Genomic DNA, 20427 nt, shown 5'->3' on the forward strand with positions numbered 1-20427 from the left:
AGAAATCAATTTGCAGTGGCTACGCAGCGCCCGACGTCACGCTCTGACTGATTTTCTGTCTCTCTCGCACGCACTCTTTGTCGTGTCGTTTAATATTAGCGGCCTCTGCCGGAGGAGAGCCATACTGACTAAGTATCGGGTATAAATGTAGAGTTGCGGTGTCCGCAGCAACTCACAACGTTCCCCCTCGTTTTAAATTTGGTTGTTGCGGGGAGGCGGAATCTCTTCACGAACTCTCGCCATTTTGCTGCTACTTGTCATGAGAATTGGAAAAAACATTGAAACAAAGAAAGGATCTGCCACCACTAATGGTAATAATTGCACATTGGCTATCATTAAGCAATGATCAGAATTATAGAAAAAATTGTCTACATCCATGTTTAGCTAAACTTTAGTTTTCTCCGTTTTTTTCTTACTCACTCATATTAAAACCAAATTTAATCCATCAAAAGTCAATAATCGTTTGATTACCTGGGAAAAGATTATAGATAAATGATCTTGTGACTACATAGAATTTAGACGGATTGCTCCTTATCGGTGATGTTTGACTGAATTAAGCATTTTGGCTGATATACTCGACTCGAGAGCTGACACACTGATAATGTTATCTCCAGATTTCCCTCAAAACATTCCTATAAAATCACAGTCAAAAGGTGCAATGCCTTCAATCGAAAAAGTATTAGCATGGTGAACGTTTTAAGCAGTCTACTTGTCTGCGGACTGGTACTTGTCAGTGCCGCACAACTGAAAGACGGAGATGTCCTGCAAGATTACCAGCGTTTAAAAAGTCTCCGCCCGCTGGGAAGTTTGCCGAAAACTTCCGTATGAATTGCTCCCGGACTTGGATCTTTTCCACCCCCGAATACCCAGTCAGGAGGATCTGTTGTGTTTCGCGGACATGGCTCAGTTCATGCAGGCGCTCACTACTGGAAAATTATGGGCCCTTAAGAGTAAGTAAATAATGAAAATTATATTCAAGTCAATGAGAACTGAAGTTGACGAATTTTGTGAGCAGTGATCGATGCTTGGGGCTCCATTCCCTCAGGAGTGCTGTCCGGCAATGTCTACCATCTGGGTAACTTCGATGAGTCAAGATCAGCGAGGAGATCACCAGTAGTCACAGCATACATGGAAAGTACTGTTTTCTAATTGTACCCGCCGTATCCATTTCGATCAAGATCGCATCTTGCTTTCCGGCTTCCTGCTCTGCGGCACATATGGATACGTTTCTGGAGCAGTTAATGCAGAATTTGTTGAACTCAAGCAGCACAAATATAAAATTTAGCGAGGCCAGCTATCAGACAAGTGAATCGAAACCTTGGGATGGAATGACCATTTTCACAGTGTAAGTTAGACCTTATCATAATCAATTTCTGTGACTCATACTATGGATTGCAGTGTACTTCTTGGCTTGATGGGTACTATCGTGGGTCTATGCACGCTCTACGACTACTTTCTGTGCCAGGATCAGAGTGAGGACCGGAGAGAACGGAATGATTTACAGAATGATTTAACTCGTATTTTGCCTACCAGGTAGTATCTCTGTGACTGTGAAGATGTGCTCGGCACGGTCAAGTTCCCGTGCCATCTTCCGCATTGTCGACAGCAAATCGAATCCGAACGTGATCAGTTGTCTTGATGGAATCCGCTGCATGTCCCTATTCTGTGTTGTTTTGTTTCTCCAAATATAAATACCTTCAATATGATTTCGGTTTTAGTGGCCTCATGCTTGTATGTGCAAAAACCATTCAGCTCTGTTTTTTTGTTTGCTAGTGGGTCGCGGAATCCTTTTCCAGCTTTATTCTCCACGGATTTTTTTCGGTTGATTCCTTTTTCTTTATTGCTGGCCTACTAGTGGCTACGGTTGCTCTTCGCTCAATGGATAAGTAAGTGTTTGAGATATTTTGTATCCATCGAGAATTATTGCCAATTTTCTTACAGATCCAAAGGAAAACTGAATGTGCCGCTTATGTATCTTCATCGTATTATACGGATCGTGCCGATACTTGCAATAGCAATCCTAGTTTACATAAAGCTGACGCCCATTGTTTCTGGGGGACCTTATTTTAAAGGTGGATTCCATGGTACAGCCGCCTATGAAAAGGGCTGGTTCTGGACGCTGCTCTTCGTGCAGAATTATGCTACAAGCAATATTGTAAGTCATAGATCTACTCTTATTACCATTTGTACGATAATCGTTTTCAGTGCCTGGATCACACATGGTACTGGGCAGTGGATATGCAGCTTTATATAATCTCTCCGCTTCTGCTGATTGCACTGTATAAGTGGGGCAAAAAGGCAGCAGCTGGCATCGCGGTTCTTGTTCTCCTACTATCGTCCTGCCTCTTTGCCACGATGATAGTCAACAAATACTCATTGCTCTTCAAGTAGGTCCACGATGCTTCTGTTTGTCGTTGGAGTTCTTCAACCCCATTTAATTGCAGGAATGGAACCGAAGGAGATGCCGGAAGGAAACTGTATTCTGCCACACATACTCATTCGGCACCTTGGCTGATTCTTTTTGGATATTTTCTTCACCTGAATTGTAGGAAGAAGTTCCAAATAAGCCGGATTTTGGTATGGTCTGGATGGGTTCTTAGTCTGGCCATGATCTTCACCTCGATGTTTGCCCTGTACCCTGCGACCCAATGGAGTGCTCCACCCCTGTCCACCCTCAAGGAGTTTCTGTACTACACGCTTACCAGAGTGGGCTGGCCCTTAGCCCTGTGTTGGATCGTCTTTGCCTGCATGCAGGGCCATGGCGGTCTGGCCAACAGTTTCCTATCCTCGCCATTGTGGCAGCCTCTCTCGAGACTCTCCTATTCCGTGTACATCTGACACCTTTTCGTACAGGAAGTCAACAGTAGAAGCGTTCGTACTAATACTTATTTCTCGGACAAATTGTAGTAGGTTTTGTTTCTAGTAGTTGATGGTTGCTTATTTTTAACTAACCTCATTGATGATTTTCAGATGCAGAAATTTTGGTCTGACTTTGGGATCACTATTTTCATTTCGTATCTGCTTTACGTTGTCATTGAGGCTCCTTTTGGCGGACTCGATAATCTTCTACGATCCCGGGAGAAAAGTGTTTTGAAGCCCCAAGCTCCAAGCGAACAAAAGCAATCCTCAGTTGATGTCCAGCAGGGCCAGTTGAATGCCGGAAGTAATCTGGTTGAGTCCGACGTGCCTAAATAAGAAGCCACAGAGACTACTCCAGAATAGTTATAGATGTAAATATCAATATGGGTTTTTTTTCACTCTTATGTAGACATTTTGTAGATTACAAAACCACATAAAAAAGATGTGAGCTTCCGACTACCCACACACTAGACTGATAAGAGTAATTATCAATGATGTTCGGCTGTATCAAGTATTACGCTGTGCTAGTCTGAGTACCTCAGACTACTCAAGACTACCTTACTCAACACAATTGTTTTTATAATCGGCTGGTGGTTCTAGATAGAACAGATGGCAGATGGCGAAACGCCACCAATCGAATTAGCATTAGCATAGGAAGCGTTGTGGGTCCGAGACAGCCCGAGTGCGTTAGAGCTGCTCGGGGACGCTGTTAAGCCGAGTCCGAGAGATAGCGACATAAGGAGACGAAATAATTCCACTGCATGCGCATATGCGGTAGCAAATGATCTTTGCAGTGCAAACGACAACACCAAAATGCATTTCCTTTGGACCGCACCACTGGCAATAATTTAAAATATTTAAGCTGCTTGATCTGACATACTCCCCCCGTTGGAAGCCTGACTTTCAACAGCAACAGCATTTGGCAGTAGGCACAGCTTGTTGACGGCGCGCTTTGTGATTCCAGATGACGTCTTCAGCACAGCAACTCGGGAAACGCCATCTCGTCCAGGCAAAAGCTCGACCACTCTCGCCAGTGGTCACTTCATGGGAGGAAGATTCTCATCCTTGACAAGAACCAAATCGGCGACAGCTAAACTAGGCTTCACAGTGCGCCACTTTGAGCGCTGCTGCAGTGACGATATGTACTCCTCCTTCCACCGGGACCAAAAGAGCTGCTGCAGGTACGAAACGCGCTGCCAGCCGTCCAGGCGATCGAAGTTTAGCTGCGTGACGTCAGGCTCAGCGAACGAAGCAGGAGGGCCACCATTCAAGAAATGCGCTGGAGTTAGAACGTCTAGATCGGCAGGGCTCTCTGAAATTGAAACTAAAGGTCTTGAATTAATCACTGCCGTGATGTGGCACAACCGCGTCCGCAGCTCGTCAAATCCAAGAACCGAGTTGCCTATCGCACGGTAGAAGTGGTACTTGGCCGTCTTCACTGCAGCCTCCCATAGACCACCAAAATGAGGGGAGCGCGGAGGAATGAAATGCCAGTCTATAGCCTCGACCAAGCAAAAATCCAGCAGCGCCTTCTGATGGTCATCGCTGAGGACCAGGCGCTTTAATTCCATCAGCTCATTCTTAGCGCCGACAAAATTGGTTGCGTTGTCTGACCAAATTTGCCGCGGCTTTCGTCTAGTACATATGAAGTGCCTTAGTCCATGTAGAAAAGCAACTGTGGATAAGTCCTTTATAAGCTCCAGATGAACAGCCTTGGTAGCGGAACAAATGAAGATGCAGATGTAGCACTTGATTGGAGCCTTGTTGCGTGCCTCCGGTTTGTAGAAAAACGGCCCACAGAAGTCCACGCCTGTGATCTCAAAGGCATGAGAACCATCGAGCCGCTCCTTTGGAAGATCCGCCATAATATGCTCCAATACCCTGGGCTTCAGTCGAAAGCATCTTACGCACTTGTTTACTGCCTTGTTTACCGTCTTCCTCCCCCCAATAGGCCAATATTGGGAACGAATTAGTCCAAGCAAAGCTCGAGGACCAGCGTGCAGATTCCGCTCATGAAAATGGGAGATTATTGCAAGAGTCAGTGGATGGCTGCTGGGCAAGATGATTGGATGACGGCCATCAAATTCCAACGAAGAGCTTTTCAGTCGAACATCTACCCTGAGAAGTCCAAACTGATCCATGAATGGCGATAACGATGCGATTGAGCTCGATGAGGAGACTGCTCCCCTTGCCCGCAGAGACTTCATGTCCTCCCATAGATGAGTACGCTGGACTAGTCGTAGCAATACCTGGGTTCCATGTTCAATGTCTGCGACAGTGAGACCGGGGCGCCGAATTCGGTTGCAAAACTTGTGAATGTATCCGAAAACGCGTTGCAAAGAAGCAAATGAATTCGCATACTTGGAATTAGCAATAATGTCCATGTAGGGCGATTTGAGCAGAAGAGCCTTCCGACGAAGTTCAAGGGCTGGCTTATCAGGTAGCACAGTGGGTGGCCAGTCATCTGAGGAGCCGCAAAGAAATGGAGGACCATGAGCCCAAAGAGGTGACTCATTCAGCTCAGTCGGATGAGCCCCTCGAGACAGAATGTCGGCTGGGTTTAAAGCTGTGGGAACATAGCGCCATTCCATTTTTTCGGTCATTTCCTGAATCGTTGACACTCTATTTGCAACAAAAATATTAAATCTTGACGGCTCGTCCCGAATCCAAGAGAGCGCAACGGCAGAATCACACCAACAGTAACACCTTCCCTTGAATACATTCATTCCAGCTATCTCAGATATGAGCCTAGCCAGCAACTCCGCTCCACAAAGCTCCAACTTTGGTACTGTAAGTGTCTTCAAAGGAGCCACACGAGATTTGGCACACAGTAAGTGACTGCTGGAATGCTGACCCTAGGACATGACAAAAATGCATGCACCATAAGCCTCGTTGCTGGCATCGCAAAATCCGTGAATTTCCAGCGTAGAGTCTGGAAGGACTACAAGCCGAGGAAATTCAAGTCGACGAATCTGACCAAACCTGGTGCATATTTCCTGCCACTCGGTGTTCAGTGCGACTGGAAGGCTTTCATCCTAGGACAACTTCTCTTGGCACAAACGCTGGAGAAAGATTTTGGATTTAGTAATTACGGGACCAGCTAGTCCGAGAGGATCGTAGAATCGCGCTATGGATGACAAAACAGAGCGCTAGCAGGAATTCAAAGAAGATTGAAGGGCCGAGAGCGAAAATAATAGTAGATCAGAAACCGGATCCCACGCAAGTCCTAAAGTTTTAGTCACATGGCTGCCATCGTCGCAAAGAGTAACACGAGCAATAGATAACTTATGGATAACTTATGTGGTTGATGACACTGGTTGAGATGGCAATTAGTTTAGATCTTTGAATGCTATATTAGTTGGTGATTGCACTGATAGATTATTTATTGCACAATCACGTCGGGGTCACCAAATGTTAAGCTATTAGGCGTTTTTAATAACTGTTGCAATTTGAAGTTAATGAAAGTCGAGAGGCTGTTATAATTCACAATTTATTTGCATATGTAAACCTACTTATCGCGTATGTACATATGGCAATGATTGGGCGAACGATTGATGCGAGGATGTTAATCTAATAGCTGCGACGATTAGCTCAAAACTGCCCATGCAAGGGCTGAAGGGCCAATCTGCCGGGCCCTATGCAGCAAGCTTAGACGCGAGCGAGAGCGTATGATAGCCCGAGAGCGTTAGAGCTGCTCGGGGACGCTGTTAAGCCGAGTCCGAGAGATTGCGACATAAGGAGACGAAAGAATTCCGCTGCATGCGCATATGCGGTAGCAAATGATCTTTGCAGTGGGGGCATTGGAAACGACAAAACCAAAATGCATTTCCTTTGGGCCGCACCACTGGCAATAATTTAAAATATTTAAGCTGCTTGACCCGACATAAATAATTCGACGATATATTATAAAGTTTTGTTTTGTATATTTCCAAAATAAAACGAGGGGGAACGTTGTGAGTTGCTGCGGACACCGCAACTCTACAGCTATACCCGATACTAAGTCAGTATGGCTCTCCTCCGGCAGACGCCGCTACAAACAAGTAAGAAGGCACGGGTTGGGTCTTGTACTGGTATGCTAATATGCTTTATTGGTATCTTAAGTCTATCCTACGCTATTCCGACTCCGGTGCTGGTTCTCCTCCTGGTTCTCCTCTGTGGTTCGATGAGCGTGTCGCTCCCTGGGCTCCCCACGGCGTCGCCAAGCGTGGCACCGCCGGCTCTACTGACTGGGGCTAGCGATTCTTGGCTCGTGGCCCAAATCCGCCTCTCAGTCAGGCGCCTGACGCGTTCGCTCTCACTCGACTCACTTGGCTTTTCGGCCCGAGGGTGCCTCACTCCTGGTGGGATGCGCTTCAAGCGTGGCACCGTTGGTTCAAGGGATTGGGGTCTTTCGCTCTTGGCTGCACGCTCGAGTCCGCCTCTCAATCCTCACACAACGCGTTCGCTTTCTAAAGTTCTTTTCCCTTCGCTTGGTCTCACTCTTGTGGCTCACTATTCACTTCACTCTTGCTAGCTCCGTTTGCTGACTCTCCCCGTTCCTGGTCGCGGCCCTCCTCTTATAGGCTCGCTTCTGCGTCGGCGCCGCCGATGCCGCCTGGCGCTAACGGCACTTTCCGCCATGCGGTGCCCGTATTTTTCCATCGGCGTTCCTTCATTCCCTTGTCGCTTTCCAACGGGACCTGGCTGGTGGCGTGATCTCATGACCATATTTGGTCATGCGCTGGGCCACTGCCGGCCCGATCCCGTCATCCCGCTGCTCTCTCTCCAGGGGTCCTCCCCTCTCATCTTGGTTCCCCGGGAGAGCTCTCCTCGGGAATTCGCCGCCTCCGGATATCCCCGGATAACGGCCGTTAGCGCTTAACCCTATACTGCCCCCTACTTGTGGGAATACCTTTCCTCACACTTCCCCCTTTCTTTTATTGGCGGAAAACCCCGGTTTTCCGCGTCCCAGGTTTGCTTTGTTCTCGACCCGGGTGCTTCTTTTGCTTCTTTTGCCCCGCCCGATATAGGGTATGGTCGCTATTCTGACCTACTCGATATGACACAGCGTTGCCCTTACGCTCCACTCGATAAAGCGTAAGGTCGTTTTTGTGATCTACTCGATATGTCGCAGCGTGCGTATTCTACTTCCGGATCGCGAATTCCTCAATGGACTGGAAACGTACTATTTTCTCGCGATGCCGGGTGTTTTCTTTGTTTTTCTTGTGCGCGTCTGGTTTTCCTGGTTTCCTGGTTTTCTGGCCCTCTGGATGCTTCGGGTAAGTTTTCCTCCCGCTTTCACGCCTTCCGCCGCCTTCATTCAAGCTTTACCGATCATTTCTAGCGATGCCCCGCTGTTCCTCTGATGCAAGGTATGACCCTGTTTTTATACCCGATACTCAAAATGAGTATTGGGGTATATTAGATTTGTGGTAAAAGTGGATGTGTGTAACGTCCAGAAGGATTCGTTTCCGACCCCATAAAGTATATCAGCATCAATAGCCGAGTCGATTGAGTCATGTCTGTCTGTCCATCTGTCCGTCTGTCCGTCCGTCCGTCTGTCCGTCTGTCCGTCCGTCCGTCTGTCCGTCTGTCCGTCCCCTTCAGCGCCTAATGCTCAAAGACTATAAGAGCCAGAGCAACGATGTTTTGGATCCAGACTTCTGTGATATGTCACTGCTACAAAAATATTTCAAAACTTTGCCCCGCCCACTTCCGCCCCCACAAAGGGCGAAAATCTGTGGCATCCACAATTTTAAAGATACGAGAAAACCAAAAACGCAGAATCGTAGAGAATACCCATATCTTTCAGACTGCAGAATCTGAATTGGATCGTATCATTATTATAGCCAGCATCAAGAAAACAATTTCATTTTTTCTCGCCCTGTCTCTCTCTAACACACACGTAGCATAGGCGGCTTTGCTTAGAGTAAAACATTAGCGCCTAGCAGGATCAGTTTAATGTCGGAAGGAATCTGGATGAACCTGAAAAGCCTAAGGAAGAAGCCACAACGACTGTTTCAGAATAGTTAAATGTAAGATGCTAATAGTCGTGTTTTGTCTTTCCCATATTTAGATCCAGTATGGTTTTCTTGTATTCAATGACTTTTCGCCGACCAGACATGTTTAAGTTTGCTATTAAGTTAAGACTTTGAAGCCACTTGAGATATTAGATCTAACAAATAACTATTCGACAAGCGCTTTACTCACAAATTCAACTAATAAACGAGGGGGAACGTTGTGAGTTGCTGCGGACACCGCAACTCTACATTTATTCCCGATACTTAGTCAGTATGGCTCTCCTCCGGCAGAGGCCGCTAATACTAAACGACACGACAAAGAGTGCGTGCGAGAGAGACAGAAAATCAGTCAGAGCGTGACGTCGGGCGCTGCGTAGCCACTGCAAATTGATTTCTTGCTTTTGGCTACAAAAATGATCCGATCTGATCCAGATTCAGCGATCTGATAGATATGGTCACTATCCATGATTCTGCGTTTTTAGTTTTCTCGAATGTGCAATATTGTGAATGCAACAGATTTTCGTCCTTTGTGGGGGCGGAAGGAGGTGGGGCGAAATTCTGAAATATAGGTTTTATAGTGAGAAAAATTTGGTTACTCTAGACTTAATTGTCTCTGAGATTTGTGGATACCACAGATTTTTCGCCCTTTGGGAGGGCAGAAGTGGGCGGGGCAAAGTTTTGAAATATTTTTGTAGCAGTGACATATCACAGAAGTCTGGATCCAAAATATCGTTGCTATAACTAGCTGTATATAGGACGGACAGACAGACAGGGCTCAATAGATTCGGATATTGATGCTGATCAAGAATATATATACTTTATGGGGTCGGAAACGATTCCTTCTGGACGTTACACACATCCACTTTTACCACAAATCTAATATACCCCAATACTCATTTTGAGTAGCGGTTATAAAAATTATACTCTTCCAAGTAATCTCTTCCATTGTCTATACTTATTGTATTCTTTGTTCTCGTACTATAATTATCATGTCAGAACACGATCGGCAACTAAAACCGAAAATAAATTGGTTGATTATTTACATAGAACATATTTTATACGAAATTATACGTAAGCGCCAGAGGTTGTATCGCAGTCGATGACTGCAGTAGGGATTTTCTCCGTTTTGTTTTTTTTTGCATCTGTTTGCAAAATGAGTATTGGGGTATATTAGATTTTTGGTAAAAGTGGATGTGTGTAACGTCCAGAAGGAATCGTTTCCGACGCCATAAAGTATATATATTCTTGATCAGCATCAATAGCCGAGTCGATTGAGCCCTGTCTGTCTGTCCGTCCGTCCATCCGTCCGTCCGTCTGTCCGTCCTCTTCAGCGCCTAGTGCTCAAAGACTATAAGAGCTGCTGTGGCGCTACAGACTGTAATCACAAATGGGAATATCAATAGCCGGGCGAAAGGGCTGCACACGAGTATGTCCACTTCCGGGCCGAGTCTTATGCCGACGCCTCCCTTGGCCCCCTTCGCACAGGTAGTCTTGACCCTGTTTACATATCGGGGCTTGCTCGGGTTGCCCGTGTGGCAAGGGATTGAAATCGGAGGCGTACCCCAACCAGCGCCCAAAAGAGCCCTGAAAATGGATGCTTCTACGGATTCTGGATCAGGTATAATGGGTCGTGGATCGTGGATGATGACGCTTTTGTTGTGTTGTTTTGATCACTGAATCAATAAGAGTACAGTGAATATTTAATGATTCATTTGTTGCCGCTTCTGGTGGATTCCGTGCCTCCGAAGTGCGTATGCGGGGGCCTGCAATTGGTGGCAACAAAGGCCCCACGGCTGCCACAATCGCTGCTGCAGCGGAAATGTTTTGCTGCTGCTGCATGCTCTCCTCCTCCGATTATTATTGAATAAATTGCAGAACAAATATGCAGCGAAATAAAAATAATAATAAATGCAATAACGGGGATGAACGATGAGCAATTGGACTCCCGTCCAAACGGAACGGATCGTAATATGCATAAACGATATATCTGATCGACTGGAAACTCTTGTTTGAATTTGACTTTGAATTTCGAATATTTCGGCATATATTTTCATTGCGTCCAAAAACGGAGAGACGATTCCGTGCATTACGATTCTGGCATCAACGAAAATAGATGCCCAAATGGAAGTGCAAACATCTCTGAGGGGAGGAGTGGAGTGTCGGGCGTGTGGACGTTTGTCTTCTGTCAGTGTGTGATTGGATACTGCTTGCTGCTTTCTGCTCGATGGCTTCCCCCTAGATCACGAGGTGCAGGCGTATCTGGAACACCAGCTCCTCGACGGTCTTCTTCAGGAGCGCCGCCAAAGACAGGATGAATCCCAGGAGGCTGAGGGAGAACAGCCAGGGAGTGGTCATGAGCACGGCAAAGAAGACGAGCGTCTCGTCGCCCCGGGCATTGGCCATGCGCCACAGCAACTGGCGCTGGATGGTGCGCAGCTTGAACTTGCTGTTCCACAATCGGAGGCGCATCGAGCCGACGGTTTCGTTGACGACCACAGTCTTCTCGACCAGCCAGAACACCGCGCAGCACAGCATCTGCATCACCAGCAGCACGACCTTGACCACAGCGGTCTCCAAGAGGAGGTGGTACAAGGCCACCATGCGCTGACTGTGCTCCGGCTGCATTGTGGAGAGCACGACTGCGCCGAGGGACTCCAGCGGAGAGACCCTGGGGGAAGGGCCGTCGGAGAGCTCCTCCCACTCCGAGTCCGACTCGGTGCGCTCTATCGAGCTGAACTCGCTCTGGCCCTGACAGGAGCACGACTCCTCCTCTTGGTCCTCCTCGGTGGGCATCGAGTAGTCGCCCTCGTAGTCGCCGTCGTAGCGGCCGTCGGAGTACTCTTTGTGCGGGCCGTCGTAGTAGTCTCCGCGGCTGTCCGGAGAAGCGCCGGCTGTCCAGAGGGAGCTCAACACGGGCGGTGGTCCCATCGATGCCATCTGTGGCACAGCATTGAATCTGCAGGGGAGCCGGGGGTAAGTTATGTCCTAGGGGGAAGGGGAGTCTGAGCTGCTGCCGCTCACCCATCTGAATCACCCATCGGAGGGAAGGTGGGGGGGTGTGCGCGACCTATTGGACCCATTGGGCGCGAAAGCAGAAGACTAGTGTGGATTTGGCCTAGGAAGGGCATCGCATTGAGTCCATTCTTGTCGCCGGAACCTTCGGGGGGGACCTGCAGCTCCGGCTGCTGCTGCTGATGCTGGTCGGTAAAGTCGAAGGATCCCATGGATCCGAAAATACCCCGCGAAAGGGTGAATGGGGAACGTGGATTATTAATAGTTGGATTCATCTTATTCCAGCACCTGTGAGGAAATATTCGTTCATGGGCTTTGTTTTGTATTTGAATTTTTATTTACTTTATGTTCCCTGTACTTTCGATATTTGTACTGAATGATTCCCAGAGCCAGTTCTGAACGGCTCCAAGTGATAGTTCAGGGCCCACTTCGATGTTGTGTTCCTAACAGATTCTCCCTTCTTTTCAGGTCTCCCCACCCCACCCCACAACGCCGCAAAAATATTTCAAAACTTCGCGCCGCCCACTTCCGCCCCACAAAGAACGAAAATCTGTGGCATCCACGTTTTTAAAGATACGATAAAACCAAAAAAGGCAGAATCGTAGAGGATGTTTATATGTTCTAGAATGTAAAATCTCATCCAGATCGTATAATTATTATAGCCAGAATCAAGAATACAATTTTATTTTTCCTCGCTCTGTCTCTCTCAAAAACACAGGTTTCATGGTCGGTTTTGCCAGTTGCAAAATATGAGTTCAAGGATCTCAGAACCTATAAGAGCCAGAGCAACCAAATTTGGTATCCATACTCCTGTGATATCGGACCTTGACTGTTTCGTGTCCAAATTTCGGCACACCCCCTTCCGCCCCCGCAAAGGACGAAAATCCACAAATCTCAGAGACTATTATCGCTAGAGTAACAAAATTTGGTATCCGCACTTCTGTTAGATCTCACTATAAAACCTATATTTCAGAATTTCTCCCCACCCCCTTCCGCACCCACAAAGGACGAAAATCTGTTATATTCACAATATTGCACATTCGAGAAAACTAAAAACGCAGAATCATAGATAGTGACCATATCTATCAGATCGCTGAATCTGGATCAGATCGGATCATTTTTGTAGCCAAAAGCAAGAAATCAATTTGCAGTGGCTACGCAGCGCCCGACGTCACGCTCTGACTGATTTTCTGTCTCTCTCGCACGCACTCTTTGTCGTGTCGTTTAATATTAGCGGCCTCTGCCGGAGGAGAGCCATACTGACTAAGTATCGGGTATAAATGTAGAGTTGCGGTGTCCGCAGCAACTCACAACGTTCCCCCTCGTTTTAAATTTGGTTGTTGCGGGGAGGCGGAATCTCTTCACGAACTCTCGCCATTTTGCTGCTACTTGTCATGAGAATTGGAAAAAACATTGAAACAAAGAAAGGATCTGCCACCACTAATGGTAATAATTGCACATTGGCTATCATTAAGCAATGATCAGAATTATAGAAAAAATTGTCTACATCCATGTTTAGCTAAACTTTAGTTTTCTCCGTTTTTTTCTTACTCACTCATATTAAAACCAAATTTAATCCATCAAAAGTCAATAATCGTTTGATTACCTGGGAAAAGATTATAGATAAATGATCTTGTGACTACATAGAATTTAGACGGATTGCTCCTTATCGGTGATGTTTGACTGAATTAAGCATTTTGGCTGATATACTCGACTCGAGAGCTGACACACTGATAATGTTATCTCCAGATTTCCCTCAAAACATTCCTATAAAATCACAGTCAAAAGGTGCAATGCCTTCAATCGAAAAAGTATTAGCATGGTGAACGTTTTAAGCAGTCTACTTGTCTGCGGACTGGTACTTGTCAGTGCCGCACAACTGAAAGACGGAGATGTCCTGCAAGATTACCAGCGTTTAAAAAGTCTCCGCCCGCTGGGAAGTTTGCCGAAAACTTCCGTATGAATTGCTCCCGGACTTGGATCTTTTCCACCCCCGAATACCCAGTCAGGAGGATCTGTTGTGTTTCGCGGACATGGCTCAGTTCATGCAGGCGCTCACTACTGGAAAATTATGGGCCCTTAAGAGTAAGTAAATAATGAAAATTATATTCAAGTCAATGAGAACTGAAGTTGACGAATTTTGTGAGCAGTGATCGATGCTTGGGGCTCCATTCCCTCAGGAGTGCTGTCCGGCAATGTCTACCATCTGGGTAACTTCGATGAGTCAAGATCAGCGAGGAGATCACCAGTAGTCACAGCATACATGGAAAGTACTGTTTTCTAATTGTACCCGCCGTATCCATTTCGATCAAGATCGCATCTTGCTTTCCGGCTTCCTGCTCTGCGGCACATATGGATACGTTTCTGGAGCAGTTAATGCAGAATTTGTTGAACTCAAGCAGCACAAATATAAAATTTAGCGAGGCCAGCTATCAGACAAGTGAATCGAAACCTTGGGATGGAATGACCATTTTCACAGTGTAAGTTAGACCTTATCATAATCAATTTCTGTGACTCATACTATGGATTGCAGTGTACTTCTTGGCTTGATGGGTACTATCGTGGGTCTATGCACGCTCTACGACTACTTTCTGTGCCAGGATCAGAGTGAGGACCGGAGAGAACGGAATGATTTACAGAATGATTTAACTCGTATTTTGCCTACCAGGTAGTATCTCTGTGACTGTGAAGATGTGCTCGGCACGGTCAAGTTCCCGTGCCATCTTCCGCATTGTCGACAGCAAATCGAATCCGAACGTGATCAGTTGTCTTGATGGAATCCGCTGCATGTCCCTATTCTGTGTTGTTTTGTTTCTCCAAATATAAATACCTTCAATATGATTTCGGTTTTAGTGGCCTCATGCTTGTATGTGCAAAAACCATTCAGCTCTGTTTTTTTGTTTGCTAGTGGGTCGCGGAATCCTTTTCCAGCTTTATTCTCCACGGATTTTTTTCGGTTGATTCCTTTTTCTTTATTGCTGGCCTACTAGTGGCTACGGTTGCTCTTCGCTCAATGGATAAGTAAGTGTTTGAGATATTTTGTATCCATCGAGAATTATTGCCAATTTTCTTACAGATCCAAAGGAAAACTGAATGTGCCGCTTATGTATCTTCATCGTATTATACGGATCGTGCCGATACTTGCAATAGCAATCCTAGTTTACATAAAGCTGACGCCCATTGTTTCTGGGGGACCTTATTTTAAAGGTGGATTCCATGGTACAGCCGCCTATGAAAAGGGCTGGTTCTGGACGCTGCTCTTCGTGCAGAATTATGCTACAAGCAATATTGTAAGTCATAGATCTACTCTTATTACCATTTGTACGATAATCGTTTTCAGTGCCTGGATCACACATGGTACTGGGCAGTGGATATGCAGCTTTATATAATCTCTCCGCTTCTGCTGATTGCACTGTATAAGTGGGGCAAAAAGGCAGCAGCTGGCATCGCGGTTCTTGTTCTCCTACTATCGTCCTGCCTCTTTGCCACGATGATAGTCAACAAATACTCATTGCTCTTCAAGTAGGTCCACGATGCTTCTGTTTGTCGTTGGAGTTCTTCAACCCCATTTAATTGCAGGAATGGAACCGAAGGAGATGCCGGAAGGAAACTGTATTCTGCCACACATACTCATTCGGCACCTTGGCTGATTCTTTTTGGATATTTTCTTCACCTGAATTGTAGGAAGAAGTTCCAAATAAGCCGGATTTTGGTATGGTCTGGATGGGTTCTTAGTCTGGCCATGATCTTCACCTCGATGTTTGCCCTGTACCCTGCGACCCAATGGAGTGCTCCACCCCTGTCCACCCTCAAGGAGTTTCTGTACTACACGCTTACCAGAGTGGGCTGGCCCTTAGCCCTGTGTTGGATCGTCTTTGCCTGCATGCAGGGCCATGGCGGTCTGGCCAACAGTTTCCTATCCTCGCCATTGTGGCAGCCTCTCTCGAGACTCTCCTATTCCGTGTACATCTGACACCTTTTCGTACAGGAAGTCAACAGTAGAAGCGTTCGTACTAATACTTATTTCTCGGACAAATTGTAGTAGGTTTTGTTTCTAGTAGTTGATGGTTGCTTATTTTTAACTAACCTCATTGATGATTTTCAGATGCAGAAATTTTGGTCTGACTTTGGGATCACTATTTTCATTTCGTATCTGCTTTACGTTGTCATTGAGGCTCCTTTTGGCGGACTCGATAATCTTCTACGATCCCGGGAGAAAAGTGTTTTGAAGCCCCAAGCTCCAAGCGAACAAAAGCAATCCTCAGTTGATGTCCAGCAGGGCCAGTTGAATGCCGGAAGTAATCTGGTTGAGTCCGACGTGCCTAAATAAGAAGCCACAGAGACTACTCCAGAATAGTTATAGATGTAAATATCAATATGGGTTTTTTTTCACTCTTATGTAGACATTTTGTAGATTACAAAACCACATAAAAAAGATGTGAGCTTCCGACTACCCACACACTAGACTGATAAGAGTAATTATCAATGATGTTCGGCTGTATCAAGTATTACGCTGTGCTAGTCTGAGTACCTCAGACTACTCAAGACTACCTTACTCAACACAATTGTTTTTATAATCGGCTGGTGGTTCTAGATAGAACAGATGGCAGATGGCGAAACGCCACCAATCGAATTAGCATTAGCATAGGAAGCGTTGTGGGTCCGAGACAGCCCGAGTGCGTTAGAGCTGCTCGGGGACGCTGTTAAGCCGAGTCCGAGAGATAGCGACATAAGGAGACGAAATAATTCCACTGCATGCGCATATGCGGTAGCAAATGATCTTTGCAGTGCAAACGACAACACCAAAATGCATTTCCTTTGGACCGCACCACTGGCAATAATTTAAAATATTTAAGCTGCTTGATCTGACATACTCCCCCCGTTGGAAGCCTGACTTTCAACAGCAACAGCATTTGGCAGTAGGCACAGCTTGTTGACGGCGCGCTTTGTGATTCCAGATGACGTCTTCAGCACAGCAACTCGGGAAACGCCATCTCGTCCAGGCAAAAGCTCGACCACTCTCGCCAGTGGTCACTTCATGGGAGGAAGATTCTCATCCTTGACAAGAACCAAATCGGCGACAGCTAAACTAGGCTTCACAGTGCGCCACTTTGAGCGCTGCTGCAGTGACGATATGTACTCCTCCTTCCACCGGGACCAAAAGAGCTGCTGCAGGTACGAAACGCGCTGCCAGCCGTCCAGGCGATCGAAGTTTAGCTGCGTGACGTCAGGCTCAGCGAACGAAGCAGGAGGGCCACCATTCAAGAAATGCGCTGGAGTTAGAACGTCTAGATCGGCAGGGCTCTCTGAAATTGAAACTAAAGGTCTTGAATTAATCACTGCCGTGATGTGGCACAACCGCGTCCGCAGCTCGTCAAATCCAAGAACCGAGTTGCCTATCGCACGGTAGAAGTGGTACTTGGCCGTCTTCACTGCAGCCTCCCATAGACCACCAAAATGAGGGGAGCGCGGAGGAATGAAATGCCAGTCTATAGCCTCGACCAAGCAAAAATCCAGCAGCGCCTTCTGATGGTCATCGCTGAGGACCAGGCGCTTTAATTCCATCAGCTCATTCTTAGCGCCGACAAAATTGGTTGCGTTGTCTGACCAAATTTGCCGCGGCTTTCGTCTAGTACATATGAAGTGCCTTAGTCCATGTAGAAAAGCAACTGTGGATAAGTCCTTTATAAGCTCCAGATGAACAGCCTTGGTAGCGGAACAAATGAAGATGCAGATGTAGCACTTGATTGGAGCCTTGTTGCGTGCCTCCGGTTTGTAGAAAAACGGCCCACAGAAGTCCACGCCTGTGATCTCAAAGGCATGAGAACCATCGAGCCGCTCCTTTGGAAGATCCGCCATAATATGCTCCAATACCCTGGGCTTCAGTCGAAAGCATCTTACGCACTTGTTTACTGCCTTGTTTACCGTCTTCCTCCCCCCAATAGGCCAATATTGGGAACGAATTAGTCCAAGCAAAGCTCGAGGACCAGCGTGCAGATTCCGCTCATGAAAATGGGAGATTATTGCAAGAGTCAGTGGATGGCTGCTGGGCAAGATGATTGGATGACGGCCATCAAATTCCAACGAAGAGCTTTTCAGTCGAACATCTACCCTGAGAAGTCCAAACTGATCCATGAATGGCGATAACGATGCGATTGAGCTCGATGAGGAGACTGCTCCCCTTGCCCGCAGAGACTTCATGTCCTCCCATAGATGAGTACGCTGGACTAGTCGTAGCAATACCTGGGTTCCATGTTCAATGTCTGCGACAGTGAGACCGGGGCGCCGAATTCGGTTGCAAAACTTGTGAATGTATCCGAAAACGCGTTGCAAAGAAGCAAATGAATTCGCATACTTGGAATTAGCAATAATGTCCATGTAGGGCGATTTGAGCAGAAGAGCCTTCCGACGAAGTTCAAGGGCTGGCTTATCAGGTAGCACAGTGGGTGGCCAGTCATCTGAGGAGCCGCAAAGAAATGGAGGACCATGAGCCCAAAGAGGTGACTCATTCAGCTCAGTCGGATGAGCCCCTCGAGACAGAATGTCGGCTGGGTTTAAAGCTGTGGGAACATAGCGCCATTCCATTTTTTCGGTCATTTCCTGAATCGTTGACACTCTATTTGCAACAAAAATATTAAATCTTGACGGCTCGTCCCGAATCCAAGAGAGCGCAACGGCAGAATCACACCAACAGTAACACCTTCCCTTGAATACATTCATTCCAGCTATCTCAGATATGAGCCTAGCCAGCAACTCCGCTCCACAAAGCTCCAACTTTGGTACTGTAAGTGTCTTCAAAGGAGCCACACGAGATTTGGCACACAGTAAGTGACTGCTGGAATGCTGACCCTAGGACATGACAAAAATGCATGCACCATAAGCCTCGTTGCTGGCATCGCAAAATCCGTGAATTTCCAGCGTAGAGTCTGGAAGGACTACAAGCCGAGGAAATTCAAGTCGACGAATCTGACCAAACCTGGTGCATATTTCCTGCCACTCGGTGTTCAGTGCGACTGGAAGGCTTTCATCCTAGGACAACTTCTCTTGGCACAAACGCTGGAGAAAGATTTTGGATTTAGTAATTACGGGACCAGCTAGTCCGAGAGGATCGTAGAATCGCGCTATGGATGACAAAACAGAGCGCTAGCAGGAATTCAAAGAAGATTGAAGGGCCGAGAGCGAAAATAATAGTAGATCAGAAACCGGATCCCACGCAAGTCCTAAAGTTTTAGTCACATGGCTGCCATCGTCGCAAAGAGTAACACGAGCAATAGATAACTTATGGATAACTTATGTGGTTGATGACACTGGTTGAGATGGCAATTAGTTTAGATCTTTGAATGCTATATTAGTTGGTGATTGCACTGATAGATTATTTATTGCACAATCACGTCGGGGTCACCAAATGTTAAGCTATTAGGCGTTTTTAATAACTGTTGCAATTTGAAGTTAATGAAAGTCGAGAGGCTGTTATAATTCACAATTTATTTGCATATGTAAACCTACTTATCGCGTATGTACATATGGCAATGATTGGGCGAACGATTGATGCGAGGATGTTAATCTAATAGCTGCGACGATTAGCTCAAAACTGCCCATGCAAGGGCTGAAGGGCCAATCTGCCGGGCCCTATGCAGCAAGCTTAGACGCGAGCGAGAGCGTATGATAGCCCGAGAGCGTTAGAGCTGCTCGGGGACGCTGTTAAGCCGAGTCCGAGAGATTGCGACATAAGGAGACGAAAGAATTCCGCTGCATGCGCATATGCGGTAGCAAATGATCTTTGCAGTGGGGGCATTGGAAACGACAAAACCAAAATGCATTTCCTTTGGGCCGCACCACTGGCAATAATTTAAAATATTTAAGCTGCTTGACCCGACATAAATAATTCGACGATATATTATAAAGTTTTGTTTTGTATATTTCCAAAATAAAACGAGGGGGAACGTTGTGAGTTGCTGCGGACACCGCAACTCTACAGCTATACCCGATACTAAGTCAGTATGGCTCTCCTCCGGCAGACGCCGCTACAAACAAGTAAGAAGGCACGGGTTGGGTCTTGTACTGGTATGCTAATATGCTTTATTGGTATCTTAAGTCTATCCTACGCTATTCCGACTCCGGTGCTGGTTCTCCTCCTGGTTCTCCTCTGTGGTTCGATGAGCGTGTCGCTCCCTGGGCTCCCCACGGCGTCGCCAAGCGTGGCACCGCCGGCTCTACTGACTGGGGCTAGCGATTCTTGGCACGTGGCCCAAATCCGCCTCTCAGTCAGGCGCCTGACGCGTTCGCTCTCACTCGACTCACTTGGCTTTTCGGCCCGAGGGTGCCTCACTCCTGGTGGGATGCGCTTCAAGCGTGGCACCGTTGGTTCAAGGGATTGGGGTCTTTCGCTCTTGGCTGCACGCTCGAGTCCGCCTCTCAATCCTCACACAACGCGTTCGCTTTCTAAAGTTCTTTTCCCTTCGCTTGGTCTCACTCTTGTGGCTCACTATTCACTTCACTCTTGCTAGCTCCGTTTGCTGACTCTCCCCGTTCCTGGTCGCGGCCCTCCTCTTATAGG

At 46.9% G+C, this 20427-nt stretch overlaps 2 pseudogenes; both read left to right on the plus strand.

Annotated features, from left to right (window-relative positions):
- Positions 1-684: 684 nt before the first annotated feature.
- LOC113566843 lies at positions 685-3312 on the plus strand (annotated as a pseudogene).
- Positions 3313-13689: 10377 nt separating this feature from the next.
- On the plus strand, positions 13690-16317 carry LOC113566844 (annotated as a pseudogene).
- Positions 16318-20427: the final 4110 nt, after the last annotated feature.

The sequence above is a fragment of the Drosophila persimilis genome, unplaced genomic scaffold, assembly GCF_003286085.1.
Source record: "Drosophila persimilis strain 14011-0111.01,24,50 unplaced genomic scaffold, DperRS2 tig00001081-arrow-arrow-pilon, whole genome shotgun sequence".
Taxonomy (NCBI): Eukaryota; Metazoa; Arthropoda; class Insecta; order Diptera; family Drosophilidae; genus Drosophila; species Drosophila persimilis.